The sequence below is a fragment of the Mustela nivalis genome, assembly GCF_964662115.1.
Source record: "Mustela nivalis genome assembly, chromosome: 5".
In the NCBI taxonomy this organism is placed as follows: Eukaryota; Metazoa; Chordata; class Mammalia; order Carnivora; family Mustelidae; genus Mustela; species Mustela nivalis.
In genome coordinates, this window is record NC_139024.1 from 121206685 (window position 1) to 121228048 (window position 21364).

At 42.1% G+C, this 21364-nt stretch overlaps 3 long non-coding RNA genes across 3 annotated transcripts in view; all 3 read right to left on the minus strand.

Annotated features, from left to right (window-relative positions):
* Nucleotides 1-21364, minus strand: part of LOC309865906 — a 76008-nt gene that overhangs the window by 31782 nt on the left and 22862 nt on the right. The window lies entirely within an intron of this gene.
* Nucleotides 10471-18036, minus strand: LOC309865904. Its single transcript, XR_014312312.1, has 3 exons — nucleotides 17618-18036; nucleotides 13080-13129; nucleotides 10471-10656 (listed from the first exon to the last, which is right to left on the minus strand). It is a non-coding gene; the product is annotated as an uncharacterized lncRNA (long non-coding RNA).
* Nucleotides 19724-21360, minus strand: LOC309865901. The gene is made up of 2 exons (XR_014312308.1): nucleotides 20693-21360; nucleotides 19724-19988 (listed from the first exon to the last, which is right to left on the minus strand). It is a non-coding gene; the product is annotated as an uncharacterized lncRNA (long non-coding RNA).

Here is a 21364-nt window from a genome sequence, read left to right on the forward strand (position 1 = left end):
ATGTGTGCTCTTAGAATGCACTTCCTCTAGAATTCCTCCAGCCTGTCCTTGAGAACAGCACAGAAACTGAGGCAGAACTCTTTCTCCTCTGCAGGCTGACTGAGGCTCCAGGGCTTCCTGATACCCTGATGAACTTGTCTGGGTCTAGGACACTTCTAGCCAAACTTCCTTCTCTCTCCTTCCCTCGGATTCAGACTTGCATCAAGATTTGCTGTTCTTCCAGCCTTTCTGGCTCCTTCGCCAGGTCTTCTCACAATGCTTTCTCCTAACACATTCCTTACAGTCACTTCCCCTGTGGGAAAAACCCAAGATCCTGCAGACATGATCAATTTCCTCCCAGTGGATGCCCTTCAGCACCCTCTGGACACATGAAGGAGGCTCGCCCTTCTCTACTAATGGTTAACACTTCCTGTGCTGGACAATGGTGCAGATGCAAGTGGTATCTACTCAGTAGGTTTGCGAGAATGACCTAGCATGCGTGTGTAGGAGCATGAACAGCAGCTCTGGTATTGGATTCTGAGGATGCTTGATCGAGGGGCCAGAATATCAGGATGGAGAAGGGAAAATGCATTGACTAGGAGCACTTTTCAGGATGTGGTTTTATCCAGAAGCCCAAGACATGGGGCAATATCACCATTGGGGTGGCTCTATGTAGATGGGGAAAGTGGTGTCCAACTCTCCACAAAGTACACATGACTTAGTTGCCCTGGGGATAAAAATATATGTTTATAAAAAATAAAAAGTTAAAAAAAAAAAAAAAAGAGACAGTAAAACTTGGGATAAAGAAGCTGAAGGAAGTAGACATGCAGAATGCAGGTATTATGTGTAGAAAAAAGACCCACCAGATGATTACATTCCACAAGAGGATCCCGAAGACTCACCTTTCCTGAAAGTCATCAGCAAAGTGTTGGGAAGAGGGAACAGGACATCACTAGAAATTTGAGGGTATTTTCCTCTACAGGGCAGAGATCAGGCAGGACAGATGTCCTAGAGTTCGCTCATTAATATCAGTGGGGATGAACGGGCCCTGAAGAGACAGGTGGGAACTCCATGAAAGGTAGATTGGGTGAAGGACCTCTTCCACCAGGTATTCAATCAAACACTGATGTAGGTGCTGTTGGCCAGGGACCTTGCAGATATGTTAGGTCTCAAATCAGCTGACTTTAAGACAGGGAGATTCCCCTGTCTTAGATTCTCCTGGTGAGGTGAGGATTTAATTAATTAATTAGTTAATTAATTAATTTTGCCTTTAGTTTTTTTTTTTTAATTATGTTCGGTTAGCCAGCATGTGGTACATCATAAGTTTTTGTTGTAGTGTCCAATGATTCAATAGTTGTGTATAAAACTCCATGCTCATCCCAACATGCGCCCTCCTTAAAACCCATCATCTAGTCACCCCAGACTCCCACCCCCCTCCCTTCTGTAAACCTCTGTTTCCTGGAGTCCACAATCCCTCATGGTTTGTCTCCTTCTCTGATTTCTTCCCACTCAGTTTCCCCTCCTTTCTCCTGTGGTTCTGCATGCTATTCCTTATGTTCTATATATGAGAGAAACCATATGATAATCATCTTTTTCTGCTTAACTTATTTCACTTAGAATAATCTCCTCCAATTCCATCCATGTTGAAGCAAATGGTGAGTATTCATCCTTTCTGATGACTAATATTCCATTCTATTTATGTACCACATCTTTTTTATCCATTCCTCTGTTGAAGGGCATCTTGGTTCCTTCCATTGTTTGGCTGTTGTGGACATTGCTGCTATGAACATTGGAGTACATGTGCCCCTTCTTTTTACTACATCTGTATTTTGGGGGTAAATGCCTAGTAGTATAATTCCTGAATCATAGGGTAGCTCTATTTTTAAAGTTTTGAGGAAGCTCCATACTGTTTTTCAGAATGGTTGTACCAGGTTGTAATCCCATCAACAATGAAAGTTGGTCCCCTTTCTCCACAACCTTGCCAACAATTTCTTTTAACTATCTTGTTAATTTTGGCCATTCTAGCTGGTATAAGGTGGTATCTCATTTATCTCATTGTGGTTTTGATTTGTATCTCCCTGATGGTTAGAGATGTTGAACATTTTTTCATGTGTCTGTTAGCTATTTGAATGTTTTCTTTGGAGAACTGTCTGCTTATGTTTTCTGCCCATTTCATGACTGGATTATTTGCTTTTTGGGTCATTGAGTCTGATAAGTTCTTTAAATCTTGATATAAATATATTGGCTATATTGATATCTAAGATCTTTATAGATCTTTATAGATCTTAGATATCAGCCCTTTATCTGAAATGTCATTTGCAAATATCTTCTCCCATTCTGGGGATTGCCTTTGTTTTTGTTGACTGTTTCCTTTGCTGTGCAAAAGCTTTTTATCTTGATAAAGTCCCAAAAGTTCATTTTTGCTTTTGTCAAAGAGGTTCCTGACTATGTTCTCCTCTGAGATTTTGATGGATTCCTATCTTTCATTTAGGTCTTTCATCCATTTTGAGTTTATTTTTGTGTATGGTGTAAGAGATTATTTCATTCTTCTGAATGTGGCTGTCCAGTTTCTCCAGGATTATTTATTGAAGAGACTGTCTTTTTTCCATTGGACATTCTTTCCTGATTTGTTGAAGATTATTAGTTGGCCATAGAGTTGAGGGTCCATTTCTGGACTCTCTATTCTGTTCCATTGATTTGTGTGTCTGCTTTTGTGCCAATACCATGCTGTCTTGATGCTCACTGCTTTGTAATATAGCTTGGAGTCAAGCATTGTGATGCCCCCACCTTCAGTTTTTGTTATCGGCATTCCCCTGGCGATTTGTGGTCTTTTCTGGTTCCATACAAATTTTAGGATTATTTGTTCCAGCTCTGTGAAGAATGTCAGTGGCAATTTGAAAGGGATTGCATTGAAAGTGTGGATTGCTCTGGGCAGCATAGACATATTCATAATGTTTATTCTTCCAATCCATGAGCATGGAATGGTTTTCCATCTCTTTGTGTCCTTTTTCCATCTCTTTGTGTCCTTCTCAGTTTCTTTATAGGTGTTCTGTAGTTTCTAGAGTATAAATCCTTTACCTCTTTGGTTAGGTTTATTCCAAGGTATTCGATCGTTTTTGGTATTATTGCAAATGGAATCCATTCCTTAATTTCTCTTTGTTCAGTCACATTGTTAGTGTATAGAAATGCAACTGATTTCTGTGCATTGATTTTGTATCCTGCCACATTGCTGAATTGCTGTATGAGTTCTAATAATTTGGGGGTAGAGTCTTTTGGGTTTTCCACATAAAGAATGTCATCGGCAAAGAGAGAGTTTGACTTCTTTGCCAATTTGAATACCTTTTATTTCTTTTTGTTGTCTGATTGCTGATGCTAGGACTTCTAGTATTATTTTGAACAATAATGGTGAGAGTGGGAATCCCTGTCATGTTCCTGACCTTAAGGGAAAAGTTTTCAGTTTTTCCCCATTGAGAATGATATTCATGATGGGTGTTTCACAGATGGCTTTTATGATATTAGGTATGGTCCCTCTAATCCTGTACTTTGAAGAGTTTTAATCAGGAAGGGATGCTATATTTTGTCAAATGCTTTCTCTGTATTGATTGAGAGGATCATCTGATTCTTGTCTTTTATTAATGTGGTCTGTCACACTGGTGGATTTCCAGATGTTAAACCCAAGAATAAATCCCTCCTGGTCATGGTGACCAATTCTTCTAATGTGCTGTTGGATCTTATTGGCTAGGGTCTTATTGAGTATTTTGGCACTGGTATTCATCAGGGATATTGGTCTGTAATTCTCCTTTGAGAATTGATGAGGTCTTTGTCTGGCTTGGGGGTCAAGGTAATGCTGGCCTCATAGAATGAGTTTGGAAGTTTTCCTCCCATTTCTATTTTTTGGAACAGTTTCAGTAGAATAGGTATTATTTCTTCTTTAAATGTTAGATAGAATTCCCCTGGGAAGCCAGGGGAATTCTGGACTCTTATTTATTATTTCAATTTCCTTTCTGGTTATGGGTCTATTCAGATTATCTATTTCTGCCTGTTTCAATCTTGGTAGTTTATAAGTTTCCAGGAATGCATCCATTTCTTCTAGATTGCTTAATTTGTTGGCATATAGTAATAATTTCTAATACTTGTTTCTATTTCCTTGGTGTTAGTCATGACCTCTGGCCTTTCATTCATGATTTTATTAATTTGAGTCCTTTCCATTTTCTTTTCAACAACTCTGGCCAGCAGTTTATTGATCTTATTAATTCTTTCAAAGAATGAACTTCTAGTTTTGCTGATCTGTTCTACTGTTTTCTGGTTTCTATTTCATTGATTCCTGTCTAATTTTTTTATTTCTCTTCTCCTACTTGGTTTAGGCTTTATTTGCCGTTCTTTCTCCAGATCTTTTAGGTGTAAGGTTAGCTTGTTCTTTTGGGATTTTTCTAGTTTTTTGAGAAAGGCTTGGATGGCTATGTATTTCTCTGTTAGGACTGCCTTTGCAGTATCCCATAGGTTTTGGACTAATGTGTTTTCATTCTCATTAGTTTCCATGAATTGTTTTTTTTTTTTTAATTTTAAAAAATATTTTATTTATTGATGTGACAGAACATGCACAAGCAGAGGGAGTATCAGAGGGAGAGGGAGAAGTAGTCTCCCCACCAAGCAGGGAGCCCAATGTGGGGCTTGATCCCAGGACCCTGGGATCATGACCTGAGCCAAAGGCAGACATTAACCAACTGAGCTACCCAGGTGTCCCAGTTTCTATGAATTATTTAAATTCTCCTTTAATTTCCTGGTTAACCTAATCATTCTTTAGCAAGATGCTCTTTAACTTCCAAGTATTTGAGTTCCTTCCAAATTTCTTCTTGTGGTTGAGTTCCAGTTTCACAGCATTGTGCTCTGAAAATATGCAGAGGATAATCTCAATCTTTTGGTATCCATTGAGACCTCATTTGTAACCCAGTATGTGGTCTATTCTGAAGAATGATTTTTCATGAGGTTCCACCAGAAATCTGCACTTATCCAGGCTGGCTTCGACGGCCCACCTTGAGACTGTAGACCCCAAATGCCTCATATCTTGTGTCCTGGTGATTCCAGGTACTCACTGCATGACTTTACTCTATTCTGTGTCACCAGCAAGTCATTATGTCCTGCTTCTGTTCCCAAAGTGGGTATTTATTACACAAGGGCATGAATACCGGCGGATGGGAACACTAGAGCCATCGTGGTATCTGCCTACAGCATTGGTGACTTTGGGAACCACTTGAATGTGTGGCCTCTCACAGGCCTTGGCTAGGAATGCAGAGACCAGACCAAAAGAAGAGTTCAAGTCCGAGGATGTTGGTGATCATTCCCCAGGAATCCAGATCAGAGTTAGGACATCACACACTGTTGCAGGGGGCCAAGGCCTGAGGCTCCACCATTCAGGTGACCAGATGCCAGACTCTGACTCAGGATGTGTGTGTGACACAGATGCTGGGACAGGGCTATATGCATTTGACACAGGTGGCGTGAGTGGCCGTCGTGTCATCCCGTTGCCAGGAGCAGCAGTGACAGCAGTCTTGGCCTCAGGGTGCAGTGGTGTGAGCAGTGGGACCTGTGCCCAGCACCATGGGCAGTGGTTCGTTTTTGGGCCTTGAACTGGGGTGCGATGGTGGATTCTATTCCTACCTGTGCAGCCTTGGGCCTGTGGCCTGTGGCTTTCCCTGAAATGAAATGAGGCCAAATATTCTCCCTAACTAACTATATATATGTACATAATACATTTATTCTCCCATAAATATATTTATTTATAATATATAAATATAACTTATATTTCATATTCCTTTAATCCTAAAATATATTTTATTTTATTATATATAACATTTATTTTATTACATGTAATTTACATTTTATTTATGTATTATATTTTATATATATATATAATTCTCCTTGACTATGCACATACACATATATATTTCCATATAAGTATTTATAGTTTCAATTAAAACAACTTATACTCTGTTGTTGAAAATAAGGAGTGAGAAATCCATGAAAGAATACTTTCAGAGAGCAGGGATTCAGAATTGTTTACCAGTTTTATTGAGAAATAACTGACATAACATTTTATAAATTTAAGGTTACAACCTTTTGATTTGATATATTTATATGCTGTAAACTGGTTACCACTATAAGCATTAGCTAAGACCTGCATCCTGTCACAGTTGTTGGGGTGAGTGTGTGTGTGTGTTATTAGGACCATTTGAGACCTATTCTTTTAGAAAGCAGACGTTTTATTTATGTTGAGCTAATGACCACTTCCTCCACCTGCTGCCTGGCTGTGCCCCACAGAAAATATGTATCTCCCGACATGCCTTGCATTTTTCTTCGTACAAAAAACCCAATAAATGTGTAAGACCCCTCCCCACAGTGAGGGCTCTCATCAATGACTTCAGTGCTTCCCTATCTGGTAGAGTCACAGGATTGCTTGTGGCTTTGGTACCAAATACTCAGGACCCTCCTCAAACCCACCATCTTAGAATGTTGGGCGTGGGCCCAGGCATCACTGACATGATAAGCCCTACAGGAGAGGCTGATGCACGGCTATATGGGGATCCTGCTTCCTGTGCTCGCTACTCAGTGTGGGATCTGAAGACCAGCAGCAGCAGCACCAACCTTGTTATCAACCCAGCATCTCATGCTCTACCCCAGACTGTCTAGATCTTCATAGTCCAGGAAATTCCTGTGCATACTGAAGGCTGGGCCTCCTTGTTCTGTGTGCCTTCTAGACGCAGAACCAGACTGTGCAGTGCGCTCTGGGTGTGAGCTCTGATCAGCCTGCTTAGCCCTGAGGAGTCCAGGGTTTGGTCCTGCTCCTTTTTCTTCTATGGCCCTCGACCCCTGGTGACCTCATCTCTGCTGAAGGCTCTAATCATCATTCACATGTTATCACCTCCCAAATCTATTTCTCCAACTTTGATATGTCTCTAACCCTGCACTCTGTATCCATGTTTGCATTTCTTTCCTTTTTTCTAAAGATGTTATTTCTTTGTTGGAGAGAGAGAGTGCACAAGTAGGGAAGAGGCAGGCAGAGGGAGAAGGAGTCTTGCCGCTGACCAAAGAGCCTGATGTGGGACTCAATCCCAGGACTCTGGAATCATGACTTGAGCAAAAAGCAGGGGCTTAACTGACTGAGCCACCTAGGTGTCCCCCTTTTCTTTAAAAAAAAAAAAAAGTTTATTTATTTGTTTATTTATTTAAGGAGAGAGCATGAGCAGGGAAAGGACAGAGGGAGAGGGAAAGAATCTCCAGCACACTCTACGCTGAGTGAGTAGTCTGTCACAAGGCTTGATATCAGGACCGTGAGATCATGACCTGAGCTGAAACCAAGACTCACATGCTCTGTGTACTGAGCCACCCATGAGCCCCCTCACTTGCATTTTTGGTAGACATCTTAGATTTAATATTCCTAAATTGGATGCTTGTCTTGCTGTTTCCCCAAATGTCCTGCTTCCAGAACCTTCCCCATATCCACGGAAGGCACTGCACATTTCTACCTGCAGTCTGAAATACTGGATGCCCTCCCTGATTCCTCCTTCTCACCACCCACAATGAATCCATTAGTAAATCCTGCAAAGAATTTACTAAATTTACTTTAAATATCTCTAGCACCCAATCACTTCCTATTGTCTTTCCTCCTCATACCCATTTCCCACACCCCCCTCCTGGGACACTGCACTGGTTGCTTTCCTTCTTGTTCTTGTTCTTCTTATTCTTGTTCTTGTTCTTCTTTTTTAAAGAATTTATTTATTTATTTTAAAGAGAGAGCACAGAGCAAGAAAGAATGAGCAGGGGTGGGGAAGGGGCAGAGAGAGAAGGAGAAGCAGGCTCCCTTCTGAGCAGGGAGCCAGATCTAGGGCTAGATCCCAGGACCTCGAGATCATGACCTGAGCTGAAGGAAATGCTTAGCAAACTGAACCACCCAGGCTCCTGACACTGCACTGGTTTCCTACAGTTTCTCTACTGGTCGCTCTCCCTGCATCTCTCAATTCTGCACAGCAGCAAACAGGTGCTTCTAAAGCAAGTCCTACAGGTGGATCATCTGTTCAAAACCATCTCGTAACTCCACACCTCACTCAGAGAAAACTCAAAACCCTTCTCATAACCTCAGACCCCCATGATGAGACTGACCTCTGATCTCATGTCACCTGCTCTCTGCTCCAGCTGCAGTGACTTCCTCAGCCTGCCTTCAACACAGGACAGGCTCCTGCCCTAGCACATGTGCACTGGGTGTTCTCTGCCTGGAAAGAACTTACCCCAGACCTCCTCTTGCACAATTCCTTCATGTCCTTCAAGTCTCTCAAAGGTCACCTTCTCAGTGAAGCTCACACCACCCCAGTAAAGTAGCCATCTTCCCTGTCCCCACACAGTGCCCCTCACTACCAGCACATATGCCCCACCAGGCAGGCCCATTTTGTCTGTTTTCACTTCAGTGAGGTGTCCTAGATGCTACAATAGTGTTCCTGTGTCTGACACTCAATTATCACTTGGAGAAATGATCCACAAAGAGCACCTCTCTCTTCTAGATGAGCCTCAGACTATCTAGTGGCAGCTGCCACTTTTCTCACCAGTGGTGGTCTCCTCCATGTCCCCACATACTCCTTCCCACACCATCCTTCCTAGGCTTATGGGTCATGTATTCCAGACAAATGTGGATTCAAATTAGACACTGCTTTATCATTCTATCAATTAAGAGTAGAACCAGAACAAGTATCACTAAAGCCAAGAGCAGGAGTTGGGGGGGAGGAGACAGGTGAGCAGAGAAGAAAGGAACTAAGCAAAATTTAGTAAGGATGAGAAACTCTCAGATCCTGTCCCTAACTCCAGGATCTGCTTTCTAAAGAGACTTCTGTGTGCAGGGGCTCACTGGGTCTTGTGGGGACAATGAGAAGCCAAATGACATTTGCAGCTGTCCCAGACTGGGGACACCAGAGGAACATGAGACCAGAACTCGTACAGGAGAAGAAGAACTGGCCTAAGTCTCCAAAGAAAAAAGAAAAGAAGGAGGAGGAGGAGAAGAAGAAGAGGAGGAAGAAGAAGAAGAGGAGGAGGAGGAGGAGGAGGAGGAAGAGGGAGGAGAAGGGAGAGGGGAGGGAAGGGGAAGAGAAGGGGGAAGGGGGGAGGAGGAGGAGGAGAAAAAGACAAGCAAAGCTTGGAGGCTGAGTCCTGACCCAGTTCATGTCTAGGCTGTCCCCCTCACAGGAAGCTCTTGTTGCATAAGGTACTGGAAACAGGAGAGATCTGAGTCCCCGTGACCCCAGGGCCCAGTGGGACAAGGTTCCACCAAAAGGACAGGGATCAGGGAGCAGCGATGATGACCCAGCAGAGGCGTGACCATGTCAAAGCCCAGGATGCAGTGAGCACAGGCTGGGCACAGTCCCCTCCATGCAGGTTCCTCACAGCCTCTCCTCTTCCTCTTCCCCAGAGGAAGCCCAGCAAACATGAAAATCCTGGAAGGTTCTCAGTGCTTCTGTTGATTTCCTCTCTCACACTTTAGGAATCCTTTTTTTCAGTAACCCATCAACCCCTCCTGGCAGCCACGGAAGAAAACAAATTCAGCTGCAGCTCCATGGGACACGAAGCACAGACAGGAATGGAGAGGGCCCAGGTACCCCCTGCTAGAACCAGAGAGCAGATGCGGGAGAGAGGGCAGGTGAGAGCAGAGCAGTGGTGGGGGTGAGGGGGAAGGGAGGGAGGGGAAGCGGGGCGACGGAGTGGGGCCGGGACACCGCGGTGTAGAAATATCTCAGGGAGTGGGAGCCTGCGGGCGCGGAGGGGCTGAGACACTGCCCAACTGTCCTCCCTGCACGGTTCGGGGCCCAGGTGGAGGCGGGCAGGATGGTTGGGGAGAGCAGGGCGGAGGTGGGGAGGGACCGGGGAGCACAGGCTTGGAGCCGGGTGGGGGCGGCTGGGGGTCTGGGGCGGGGGCGGTGGAGAGGCGCCTTTCCCGGGGATCCCACGTCCGTGCCCGGGGTCCCCTTGCTAAGACACTGCAGAGCCCTTTCTTCCCGGCCCCACACTCACTGGCCCAGGTCTATGTCACCGCCTCCCCATTGTCTGCTGCCCAGGGCCCTTCTCCCAACAGAGGTCAGCGATCCTGCTGATGTGAGTCAGCTCAGGTCAGGTCTTCCCTGAAAATGCTTCAGTGGCTCTGTCTCACTCCTGGGAAACTTTTAGAATATAAGGCACATGAGCACAGGCTTTGGGCTATTTCAGTGAAATCTGTATCCACAGGATAGAAAACCATTCCTGATACATAGTAGAAACTAAATTAGTTGTTGTTGAGTGAAAGAATGAAATACTATTCTATCAGAACTTAATTCATTCCATAAAAATCACAACGGGGAATATACCAAAAATCAGAAAAGGTTTTCATTCATGCAACTAGTGTGCACAGTAGTTCATAAATTTATGTCAGGGGAAGAAGTGCTATGTGTCTATTTGTTGCACAGTGAGCCTGGGTATTCATTTTCTATTACTGCATAGCTAATTACTACAAACTTCATGGCTCAAAAGAACATCAATTTATTTGTTTGCTGTTTTTTAGACATAAACCCAGGCATAGTGGGCTTCAGACTGTCTTAGCTGGTCGAGTGTGTGACTCTTGATCCCAGGGTCATAAGTTTGAGTCAGAAGTTCATATAGATATTACTTTAAAAAAAAAAAAAGGAAAAAGAAATTCAGGCATGGTGTAGATGGATTCTCTGTTCAGGATTTCACAAAGTTGTGTTCTCAACTTGAGGTGGGCTGCTCCTTCAAGTTCATACAGAGGTGTTGGCAGAATTCTGTTTCCTACAGTTATAAGACTGAGGTCCCCATTTCCTTGCCAGCTGGAATGGTCCTCATGCCCACAAGCATTTTAGCCATTCTGACCTCCATTTCCAAAGCCAACAATAGAGAAACCCTTCACATTGAACCCTATCACACTTTAAATTTTTTCCTTAGGAAGAATCCATTCCTTTTAAAGACTCATTTGAGGGAGGAAGGCAAGATGGCAGAGGAGAAGGGGACCTTATTTAAACTGGTCCCTGAATTTAGCTGGCTATCTACAAGCCATTTTGAACATCCATGAAATTAACCTGAGACGTTAGAATATATATCTGGATTTCTATAAGCAGAAAAGCACTTGCTTTTGGCAAGAGTCATGAATCTGTGCATGATAATGGAAGATAAACAGAAGGGGGAGGGAGCCACCATAAGCTGGTGCCTGGAAAGTGATATAACACCTGAGGGCAAAATTGGAGTCCTTGGAAATCTGTTCTAGTAAGATACCTCCCCCCACCCTGGGAGGTTTTGGAAATGAAAAGGCAGATATCTAGGTAGAACACTGTGGTCTTAGGATACAGGGGCCACAGAGCAAAAGGGGATTTCTGAAATGGTGGAGAGCCTGAGCACTGGGGCCAGGAAGTGGCCAGCAAGAGCCAGAAGGCATTCACAAATAGGATCCCCAGAAACCCATGAACCTAGAACCTAACTGGGTGGGTTGATAGCTGCTCTTTCCTTAAACATTCTGAAAAAAATCTGGAAACAGTGCCTGTGAAAGGGCAAAAACTTGCAGAACAATAGTGGCTGGGAAGGGGCTCCAGGGCAGAACCAGAACAGACTCAGTAGCCTACAAACAACAACACCTCCCCCCCCACCTCCGGCCAAACCCTGTGCCAGTGCTAGCCCACGGTTGCTGGTGGTTTGAAAGCACAAAGGACTGAGATACAATGGGAACCTGAAAACACTTCTGAGAGAGTAGCTGTGGGCGTGCTCTGTGGGGGGGGGGGGGTACAGTTTTCAGTGGCACAAGCAGAAGTGGAGACTATTTGCCCTTGGGAGTTTATTAGAGAGGGCAGACTGAGATTTTTCTGCTCTGCACCAGAGGCTTGGCTGCAGCCATTTTTGCTCTGATCCCCTGAAGAAGTGCAGAAAACCCCCAGGGAAAAAAAGAGACTCAGAAAACCCGTTTCCACTGAGCCCATCCCCCAGACAGGGGGTGGGGCAACTCTGCCAAGGCTGGGTTACCCAAGAAATTGCAGGGCAGACCTGTCCCCCAGAAGACAGACTGGAAGAACAGGTGGATGACTATAAAATCCCCACAAAAAGGGAAAATTATATATTGAGCTCCACATGTGGCCTCTCAAATGTTTACTTTTCAGATATAATTTTCCTTTTCTTTTCTTTTCTTTCTTTTTTTCCCTCTCTATCTCATGCTGTTTTCCCCTGCTGTTTTTTTTTTCCTTGAAACTTCTCATTTCAACTAGATATCTATTACACCAACTCATCTTTTCATAGATGCTTTTTAACTTGTATTTCTACACACCTATATTTTTTATAGATATATGTTTCTAGCCTGTTTTTCATTCTATTCAGTTTCACTTTTTTATATATACAAGTTTTATTTTCCTAGTTATTTGGGGATGTAGTGTCCTCTAACACAGAGACCAAAGTACACCCAGGAACAACTGAAACTCCCTGTTTTGTCCACACTGAGAGATAATAATCCCTCTTCACCCCCTTTTTTCTTTATTTTCAAATATTTACATATTTTTGATAATATATATTTATACATGTTTAGAATTTTTTTTCAATTTCTTAATTTTATTCTTTTGTTTCATTTTGGTTTGATTTTCAATGGTAACATCTGACCACCCAGGATTTTGCTAGGATGCAGCTGCTTTGGGTTGTGGTTGGTATTTTGGACTCTGTCCATTTGTTCAATCATCCATTAACAGAATGACTAGGAAGAACTCTCAATAAAGAAAAGAACCAGACACAATGTCCTCTGCCACAGAACTAATAGATATAGATATAAGCAAGATATCAAAGGCAGACTTCAGGATAGCAATCATGAAATCAATAGCTAGGCTTGAAAAAGGCATTATCAATAATCTCTAAGGGCAGAAATGAGATCTAATCAGGCTGAAATAAAAAATGCTTTGAATGAAATGCAACTAAATGGAATATTCTAATAGCCAGGGTAAATGAGACAGAAGAATGAATTAGTGAGCTAGAAAATAAGCTGATAGAAAGGAGGAAAGTGAAGAAGAGAGGTATAGGCAGCTAGTGGCACATGAGATTAGACTTACAGAGATCAACAATGCCATGAAATACTCCAATGTCAGAATTATTTGGATCCCTGAGGGGGTGGAGGGAGAGAGAGGATTAGAAGGTATATTTGAGCAACTCTATAGCTGAGAACTTCCCTAATTTGGGGAAAGAAACAAACATTCAAGTCCAAGAAGCAGAGAGGACCCTTCCCAAAATTAATAAAAGTAGATCGACACATATACTAGTGAAGTATCTACTAGTATATATATACACAAAATATACTAGTGAAGCTTGCAAATCTTAGAGCCCAGAAAGCTATCCTTAGAGCAGCTAGGGGAAAGAGACTCCTTATGTACAGAAAGAGGTACATCAGAATAAGATCAGACCTGTCCACAGAGACCTGGCAAACCAGAAAGGGTTATCAGGACATACTCAAAGTATTAAATGAAAAGAACATGCAGCCAAGAATACTTTACCCAGCAAGACTGCCATTCAGAGCAGATGGAGAGATAAAGAGCTTTCACAACAGGCAGAAACAGAAAGAATAGTGACTACCAAGCCAGCCCCACAAGAAATATTGAAGGGGATTTTGTAAACCAAGAGAAACCCCAAAAGTCACAAAGCCCAGAAAAACAAAAAACAGAAAACCTACAGAAACTGGGACTCTATAGACAATAAAATGACACTAAATTAATATCTTTCAATAGTTACTCTCAATGTGAGTGGACTGAATGCTCACATCAAGGGACACAGAGTGTCTGGTTGGATAAAAAAACAGGACCTATCCATATGCTGTCTATAAGAGTCTCATTTTGAACCTAAAGACACATCCAGATTGAAGGTAAGGGGATGGAAAACCATGTACCATGCCAATGAACCTCAAAAGAAAGCTGGGGTAGCAATTCTTGTATCAGACAAATTAGAGTTTAAACCAAAGACTGTAGTAAGGGGTGTAGAGGGCCATTGTATCATACCTAAAGGGTCTATCAAACAAGAAGAGATAACAATTGTAAATATCGACCCCCCCAACATGGGAGCAGCCAATTATATAATCCAGTTAATAAGCAAAATAAACATATAGACAGAAATACATTAGTAGTAGGATACCTCAAACTCCACCACAGCAGTGGACAGATTATCTAATCAGAAGGTCAAGAAAGAAACAAGAGCTTTGGACCAGATGGACTTTGTAGATATACACATAACATTCCATCCTAAAACAACAGAATATTCATTCTTCTTGAATGCACATGGAACTTTCTTCAGAATAGACCACATACTGGGTTACAAATGAGGTCTCAATGGATACCAAAAGATTGAGATTATCCCCTGCATATTTTCAGAGCACAATGCTGTGAAACTGGAACTCAACCACAAGAAGAAATTTGGAAGGAACTCAAATACTTGGAAGTTAAAGAGCATCTTGCTAAAGAATGATTAGGTTAACCAGGAAATTAAAGGAGAATTTAAATAATTCATAGAAACTGGGACACCTGGGTAGCTCAGTTGGTTAATGTCTGCCTTTGGCTCAGGTCATGATCCCAGGGTCCTGGGATCAAGCCCCACATTGGGCTCCCTGCTTGGTGGGGAGACTACTTCTCCCTCTCCCTCTGATACTCCCTCTGCTTGTGCATGTTCTGTCACATCAATAAATAAAATATTTTTTAAAATTAAAAAAAAAAAAAACAATTCATGGAAACTAATGAGAATGAAAACACATTAGTCCAAAACCTATGGGATACTGCAAAGGCAGTCCTAACAGAGAAATACATAGCCATCCAAGCCTTTCTCAAAAAACTAGAAAAATCCCAAAAGAACAAGCTAACCTTACACCTAAAAGATCTGGAGAAAGAACGGCAAATAAAGCCTAAACCAAGTAGGAGAAGAGAAATAAAAAAATTAGACAGGAATCAATGAAATAGAAACCAGAAAACAGTAGAACAGATCAGCAAAACTAGAAGTTCATTCTTTGAAAGAATTAATAAGATCAATAAACTGCTGGCCAGAGTTGTTGAAAAGAAAATGGAAAGGACTCAAATTAATAAAATCATGAATGAAAGGCCAGAGGTCATGACTAACACCAAGGAAATAGAAACAAGTATTAGAAATTATTACTATATGCCAACAAATTAAGCAATCTAGAAGAAATGGATGCATTCCTGGAAACTTATAAACTACCAAGATTGAAACAGGCAGAAATAGATAATCTGAATAGACCCATAACCAGAAAGGAAATTGAAATAATAAATAAGAGTCCAGAATTCCCCTGGCTTCCCAGGGGAATTCTATCTAACATTTAAAGAAGAAATAATACCTATTCTACTGAAACTGTTCCAAAAAATAGAAATGGGAGGAAAACTTCCAAACTCATTCTATGAGGCCAGCATTACCTTGACCCCCAAGCCAGACAAAGACCTCATCAATTCTCAAAGGAGAATTACAGACCAATATCCCTGATGAATACCAGTGCCAAAATACTCAATAAGACCCTAGCCAATAAGATCCAACAGCACATTAGAAGAATTGGTCACCATGACCAGGAGGGATTTATTCTTGGGTTTAACATCTGGAAATCCACCAGTGTGACAGACCACATTAATAAAAGACAAGAATCAGATGATCCTCTCAATCAATACAGAGAAAGCATTTGACAAAATATAGCATCCCTTCCTGATTAAAACTCTTCAAAGTACAGGATTAGAGGGACCATACCTAATATCATAAAAGCCATCTGTGAAACACCCATCATGAATATCATTCTCAATGGGGAAAAACTGAAAACTTTTCCCTTAAGGTCAGGAACATGACAGGGATTCCCACTCTCACCATTATTGTTCAAAATAATACTAGAAGTCCTAGCATCAGCAATCAGACAACAAAAAGAAATAAAAGGTATTCAAATTGGCAAAGAAGTCAAACTCTCTCTTTGCCGATGACATTCTTTATGTGGAAAACCCAAAAGACTCTACCCCCAAATTATTAGAACTCATACAGCAATTCAGCAATGTGGCAGGATACAAAATCAATGCACAGAAATCAGTTGCATTTCTATACACTAACAATGTGACTGAACAAAGAGAAATTAAGGAATGGATTCCATTTGCAATAATACCAAAAACGATCGAATACCTTGGAATAAACCTAACCAAAGAGGTAAAGGATTTATACTCTAGAAACTACAGAACACCTATAAAGAAACTGAGAAGGACACAAAGAGATGGAAAAAGGACACAAAGAGATGGAAAACCATTCCATGCTCATGGATTGGAAGAATAAACATTATGAATATGTCTATGCTGCCCAGAGCAATCCACACTTTCAATGCAATCCCTTTCAAATTGCCACTGACATTCTTCACAGAGCTGGAACAAATAATCCTAAAATTTGTATGGAACCAGAAAAGACCACAAATCGCCAGGGGAATGCCGATAACAAAAACTGAAGGTGGGGGCATCACAATGCTTGACTCCAAGCTATATTACAAAGCAGTGAGCATCAAGACAGCATGGTATTGGCACAAAAGCAGACACACAAATCAATGGAACAGAATAGAGAGTCCAGAAATGGACCCTCAACTCTATGGCCAACTAATAATCTTCAACAAATCAGGAAAGAATGTCCAATGGAAAAAAGACAGTCTCTTCAATAAATAATCCTGGAGAAACTGGACAGCCACATTCAGAAGAATGAAATAATCTCTTACACCATACACAAAAATAAACTCAAAATGGATGAAAGACCTAAATGAAAGATAGGAATCCATCAAAATCTCAGAGGAGAACATAGTCAGGAACCTCTTTGACAAAAGCAAAAATGAACTTTTGGGACTTTATCAAGATAAAAAGCTTTTGCACAGCAAAGGAAACAGTCAACAAAAACAAAGGCAATCCCCAGAATGGGAGAAGATATTTGCAAATGACATTTCAGATAAAGGGCTGATATCTAAGATCTATAAAGATCTATAAAGATCTTAGATATCAATATAGCCAATATATTTATATCAAGATTTAAAGAACTTATCAGACTCAATGACCCAAAAAGCAAATAATCCAGTCATGAAATGGGCAGAAAACATAAGCAGACAGTTCTCCAAAGAAAACATTCAAATAGCTAACAGACACATGAAAAAATGTTCAACATCTCTAACCATCAGGGAGATACAAATCAAAACCACAATGAGATAAATGAGATACCACCTTATACCAGCTAGAATGGCCAAAATTAACAAGATAGTTAAAAGAAATTGTTGGCAAGGTTGTGGAGAAAGGGGACCAACTTTCATTGTTGATGGGATTACAACCTGGTACAACCATTCTGAAAAACAGTATGGAGCTTCCTCAAGACTTTAAAAATAGAGCTACCCTATGATTCAGGAATTATACTACTAGGCATTTACCCCCAAAATACAGATGTAGTAAAAAGAAGGGGCACATGTACTCCAATGTTCATAGCAGCAATGTCCACAACAGCCAAACAATGGAAGGAACCAAGATGCCCTTCAACAGAGGAATGGATAAAAAAGATGTGGAACATAAATAGAATGGAATATTAGTCATCAGAAAGGATGAATACTCACCATTTGCTTCAACATGGATGGAATTGGAGGAGATTATTCTAAGTGAAATAAGTTAAGCAGAAAAAGATGATTATCATATGGTTTCTCTCATATATAGAACATAAGGAATAGCATGCAGAACCACAGGAGAAAGGAGGGGAAACTGAGTGGGAAGAAATCAGAGAAGGAGACAAACCATGAGGGATTGTGGACTCCAGGAAACAGAGGTTTACAGAAGGGAGGGGGGTGGGAGTCTGGGGTGACTAGATGATGGGTTTTAAGGAGGGCGCATGTTGGGATGAGCATGGAGTTTTATACACAACTATTGAATCATTGGACACTACAACAAAAACTTATGATGTACCACATGCTGGCTAACCGAACATAATTAAAAAAAAAAAACTAAAGGCAAAATTAATTAATTAACTAATTAATTAATTAAATCCTCACCTCACCAGGAGAATCTAAGACAGGGGAATCTCCCTGTCTTAAAGTCAGCTGATTTGAGACCTAACATATCTGCAAGGTCCCTGGCCAACAGCACCTACATCAGTGTTTGATTGAATACCTGGTGGAAGAGGTCCTTCACCCAATCTACCTTTCATGGAGTTCCCACCTGTCTCTTCAGGGCCCGTTCATCCCCACTGATATTAATGAGCGAACTCTAGGACATCTGTCCTGCCTGATCTCTGCCCTGTAGAGGAAAATACCCTCAAATTTCTAGTGATGTCCTGTTCCCTCTTCCCAACACTTTGCTGATGACTTTCAGGAAAGGTGAGTCTTCGGGATCCTCTTGTGGAATGTAATCATCTGGTGGGTCTTTTTTCTACACATAATACCTGCATTCTGCATGTCTACTTCCTTCAGCTTCTTTATCCCAAGTTTTACTGTCTCTTTTTTTTTTTTTTTTAACTTTTTATTTTTTATAAACATATATTTTTATCCCCAGGGCAACTAAGTCATGTGTACTTTGTGGAGAGTTGGACACCACTTTCCCCATCTACATAGAGCCACCCCAATGGTGATATTGCCCCATGTCTTGGGCTTCTGGATAAAACCACATCCTGAAAAGTGCTCCTAGTCAATGCATTTTCCCTTCTCCATCCTGATATTCTGGCCCCTCGATCAAGCATCCTCAGAATCCAATACCAGAGCTGCTGTTCATGCTCCTACACACGCATGCTAGGTCATTCTCGCAAACCTACTGAGTAGATACCACTTGCATCTGCACCATTGTCCAGCACAGGAAGTGTTAACCATTAGTAGAGAAGGGCGAGCCTCCTTCATGTGTCCAGAGGGTGCTGAAGGGCATCCACTGGGAGGAAATTGATCATGTCTGCAGGATCTTGGGTTTTTCCCACAGGGGAAGTGACTGTAAGGAATGTGTTAGGAGAAAGCATTGTGAGAAGACCTGGCGAAGGAGCCAGAAAGGCTGGAAGAACAGCAAATCTTGATGCAAGTCTGAATCCGAGGGAAGGAGAGAGAAGGAAGTTTGGCTAGAAGTGTCCTAGACCCAGACAAGTTCATCAGGGTATCAGGAAGCCCTGGAGCCTCAGTCAGCCTGCAGAGGAGAAAGAGTTCTGCCTCAGTTTCTGTGCTGTTCTCAAGGACAGGCTGGAGGAATTCTAGAGGAAGTGCATTCTAAGAGCACACATGGCATCAGATTTGAGAGCACACAGCCAGGGCCAGGGATCAGTTACATACCCTCAAGCCAAGGGCCAGGGTTGTGTCTTCTCAAAGCCACCACTATAATCCACTTGAGAACAAACATTGGTGAAGAAAAAGAGAACAAGGGAAGAATTGCTGGATAAGTACTTGTAATCAGACAAGAAGGGACGCGATCTAGGGCAGCACCAAAGGGAGTGACTCTGGCTGGCAACAGCATGGATGGCACCTGTGCTAAAGGATTGCAAGGCCCATCACATGGGGACAGATGCTAGGACCTGAATAGATGGTAGAAGAAATCTGTACAATTGTCCTCTAATGTGTTCAGTACACAAGCAGATGGCAAACCTGCTAGACAAGGACGTTAAGGCAACAGTCTTACTGATGTTCCAGCTGAAGTCAGATGATGGTTGACTAGGAGCCTCCCAATACTGTTCTCTCTAGAAAAACAACACACACACACACGATAAAAATATCAATTTATCAACCAATCAGGTACAACCCTTGTTTCTGTAAAAACATCAATAAAAACAATAAACTACATAATTGATGACAGTGGCTCTGGGAAAGCTCTGGACTACCCTGAGGAAATAGCAGAATGCTTTAGAGCACAAAACCCAAGGATGGCTACATAGAAAAGTGCAGGAAACATTTTACTCATGTCACCCCATCCGTCAGTCTGGAGCAGATCAGCACAAGGAAGATGCCCTCAGAGGGATGATTTCACCTGCAGGAAAAAGAGAACAGGAGGACTCTTGTCATCTTGCTTACCTGTGGAATCTGCATCCTTTGCCATCAAGGACCCCACAGAGAGTCTCTAGTAATGCTGAACCCCCTGATGGAGCTGTCCAGAGTCCTGCCACTTCATCTCCTTCCTAGCGCTGGAGCTCTCACAGTGGTGAGACCTGCCCCCAGTGGCCCAAGTCCCTGCTGTGCTCCATTCTCCAGGATTAGGATCCCACAGAACCTCACCATCTACAAGGGCTGGAGATGCAGCTGCACTGTGCTCCGCCCCTTGTTCCACATTTGGAAATTTGAGCAAATGATACTAGGGCCACGCGACTACTGTTCTACACCCCTCTTGCTGAGTCCTGATGGGGGTTTTGATCCACCATCATATATGCAGTCTTGTCACTCTGTGCACCACCTCAGGAATCCTAAATTGAGGCTTTGACCCAGCATCCCTGGGGCCATGTTGCTGAGTTTATGTAAAGAAGTTAATGGACTGAGGAATGAGGGGTTACTATGTAACTTCCTTATTTTTGTATATTTTTGAATATCTATTGAATTATCTTGTATGTGTATGAAAATGTTTCTAAAAATAAAGTACTGTAAAATAGCAAATAACTGACATATCATCCTCAGACCATGAATGATCAGGTTCTGATCTTCCCCTTTAGGACCAATCATCTTTTCACTGAACTATTTTACCTCAAATTTCCATTTCCAAAGCATGTGGGCTGAATTGTATGGACGAATTCTCCCACTGAAATAGCTTGAAACGTCATGTAACTTGGAAAAACCATCATCTAGAAAGCAGTAAGGTTCACAAGACAGTAATAAATGAGTTAATGAGCACACCCCAGAAAGAAGGGAAAGACCCTACTTGGCCCCCCAGAGAGCAGGGTCCTGAAACATGGAGCAAAGGCTCTGTGAGTCCCCTGCACAGAGTGCAGACAGGCAGGCCCAGACCTTTCAGCTCTGTGCCCTGAGCTGCTCTTTCTTACCATCTCTTTCCCTTTTAAAGTATAAATAAAACATTTACATTCTGATTCTGATGTGTATGATGATGAACGATACAGAGTGTCACATATATTCACTGCAGAAAAATTATAAATTGATAAGATGATAAATGACAAGATAAAAAGGATGGTAGTCTTTATACCTGAGCTATTTGTTGCATTTGCTTCTAGTCTCTTATATGTCCTCCTGATGCTAGAAGTCTGTCTCCATAAAGTGAAGAGCACAGAGCTCAAGGGGCTCCAGCCCTGCTCTATCTGGATGCCATTTCCCTAGTCATTTCTTTCTCACTCAGAAAAGAAAGACTCAGGTGAGAACTGCACACTCTCCCCACCCCTCACCCTACCTCTGCACCTGTGTCCT